Genomic DNA, 3,202 nt, shown 5'->3' on the forward strand with positions numbered 1-3,202 from the left:
AAGGGGCTGGTCAACCCATTAAATCGGACGCCGGCGGAAAATGTCCAAAATACCATGGTTCCGAGGGGCTCACATCCCTCAAAAGTGCCCATTACTCATTTTCTATTCGGGCTGAGCAGTTTGACACCACCCCCGTCTCTCTAGGACATGGAAGTCTGTTTGTCAAAAACCAGGTTTCTGAAATCGCGCCGGTACCTGTCTGGTCCACCCGCCACTGAGTGTGTACTTACCGGGCAGGCCAATCTATCGATAGAATCCCGGAATCTGAAGGGGTTTTTATGTGCTCCGCCATATTGGGCTATTTTCCGGTACACCAAAACGTGAATAAATCAAAAAGTACACATCCAATCTGGATGGGGTTTTTTTTGCACGAAATGGCACACATAGACGAGCATTTTCATTTAATTAAAACCGTTTTTGTATAAAATATTTTAATAGAAAATCGTGTTTTAAGTTTTGGAAAAAAAGTGCATGTCGCCGAAAAAATAGGAGCCTGTGGATGCGACTTTTTTTTTACATGCTCTACTTGTTGCCCATCACGAGAGAGGCTATGACAAAAAATTTGGGACCTCTAGCCCCTCGGGAAGTATTTTTAATCATTTTTTGAAAATTACCGATTTTGGTCGAAAAAATGACAGAGTCCCCACTTTTCTCAGCCGTGCACCTGGTGATTGAAAATCGGTACCTGGTAACCTAAAATGACATTAGCGGTGTTCCGAAAATTCATGCCCGCTATGGAGCACCCTAACACGGACCTTTATCCATGGGGGGGACCCTATACATCCGTGCACCTGGTTATTGAAAACGTGCACCTGGGAACCCGAAAATTAAAATATGGTCCTAAATGCACCTACCGGTGTTCCTGATATTTATGCCCACTATAGGAGCATCCTACTACGGCCCTCTATCCATCTATCCCTCCCTGAGTGATTATGGACACTTTGTGAGATTTCGGTGGATGCGGATTAGGATCCTTCTCTCTGCCTCTGTGCAACTGGTGATTGAAAATGTGCACCTGGGAACCTAAAATGACATCAGCGGTGTTCCAAAAATTCATGCCCGCTATGGAGCACCCTAACACGGACCTCTATCCATGGGGGACCCTATACATCCGTGCACCTGGTTATTGAAAACGTGCACCTGGGAACCCGAAAATTAAAATATGGTCCTAAATGCACCTACCGGTGTTCCTGATATTTATGCCCACTATAGGAGCATCCTACTACGGCCCTCTATCCATCTATCCCTCCCTGAGTGATTTATGGACACTTTGTGAGATTTCGGTGGATGCGGATTAGGATCCTTCTCTCTGCCTCTGTGCAACTGGTGATTGAAAATGTGCACCTGGGAACCTAAAATGACATCAGCGGTGTTCCAAAAATTCATGCCCGCTATGGAGCACCCTAACACGGACCTCTATCCATGGGGGGACCCCCTATACATCCGTGCACCTGGTTATTGAAAACGTGCACCTGGGAACCCGAAAATTAAAATATGGTCCTAAATGCACCTACCGGTGTTCCTGATATTTATGCCCACTATAGGAGCATCCTACTACGGCCCTCTATCCATCTATCCCTCCCTGAGTGATTTATGGACACTTTGTGAGATTTCGATGGATGCGGATTAGGATCCCTGTGCACCTGGGAATCTGAAAAATTAAAACATGGTCCTAAGTGCACCTGCCGGTGTTCCTGATATTCATGCCCGATATGGAGCACCCTAACACGGACCTCTATCCATGGGGGACCCTATACATCCGTGTGCACCTGGTTATTGGAAACGTGCACCTGGGAACCCGAAAATTATAATATGGTCCTAAATGCACTTTTCGGTCATTCTCATATTAATGCCCACTATAGGAGCATCCTACTACGGCCCTGTATCCATGGGGGCCCTCCCTGAGTGATTTATGGACACTTTGTGAGATTTCGATGGATGCGGATTAGGATCCCTGTGCACCTGGGAATCTGAAAAATTAAAACATGGTTCTAAGTGCACCTGCCGGTGTTCCTGATATTCATGCCCGATATGGAGCACCCTAACACGGACCTCTATCCATGGGGGGACCCTATACATCCGTGTGCACCTGGTTATTGGAAACGTGCACCTGGGAACCCGAAAATTATAATATGGTCCTAAATGCACTTTTCGGTCATTCTCATATTAATGCCCACTATAGGAGCATCCTACTACGGCCCTGTATCCATGGGGGACCTCCCTGAGTGATTTATGGACACTTTGTGAGATTTCGATGGATGCGGATTAGGATCCCTGTGCACCTGGGAATCTGAAAAATTAAAACATGGTCCTAAGTGCACCTGCCGGTGTTCCTGATATTCATGCCCGATATGGAGCACCCTAACACGGACCTCTATCCATGGGGGGACCCTATACATCCGTGTGCACCTGGTTATTGGAAACGTGCACCTGGGCGAACCCGAAAATTATAATATGGTCCTAAATGCACTTTTCAGTCATTCTCATATTAATGCCCACTATAGGAGCATCCTACTACGGCCCTGTATCCATGGGGACCCCCTGAGTGATTTATGGACACTTTGTGAGATTTCGATGGATGCGGATTAGGATCCCTGTGCACCTGGGAATCTGAAAAATTAAAACATGGTCCTAAGTGCACCTGCCGGTGTTCCTGATATTCATGCCCGATATGGAGCACCCTAACACGGACCTCTATCCATGGGGGACCCTATACATCCGTGTGCACCTGGTTATTGGAAACGTGCACCTGGGAACCCGAAAATTATAATATGGTCCTAAATGCACTTTTCGGTCATTCTCATATTAATGCCCACTATAGGAGCATCCTACTACGGCCCTGTATCCATGGGGGCCCTCCCTGAGTGATTTATGGACACTTTGTGAGATTTCGATGGATGCGGATTAGGATCCCTGTGCACCTGGGAATCTGAAAATAAAACATGGTCCTAAGTGCACCTGCCGGTGTTCCTGATATTCATGCCCGATATGGAGCACCCTAACACGGACCTCTATCCATGGGGGACCCTATACATCCGTGTGCACCTGGTTATTGGAAACGTGCACCTGGGAACCCGAAAATTATAATATGGTCCTAAATGCACTATTTGGTCATTCTCATATTAATGCCCACTATAGGAGCATCCTAAAACGGCCCTGTAATGGGGGCCCTCCCTGAGTGATTTATGGACACTTTCCAGAT

The sequence above is a fragment of the Oncorhynchus keta genome, unplaced genomic scaffold, assembly GCF_023373465.1.
Source record: "Oncorhynchus keta strain PuntledgeMale-10-30-2019 unplaced genomic scaffold, Oket_V2 Un_contig_3342_pilon_pilon, whole genome shotgun sequence".
In the NCBI taxonomy this organism is placed as follows: domain Eukaryota; kingdom Metazoa; phylum Chordata; class Actinopteri; order Salmoniformes; family Salmonidae; genus Oncorhynchus; species Oncorhynchus keta.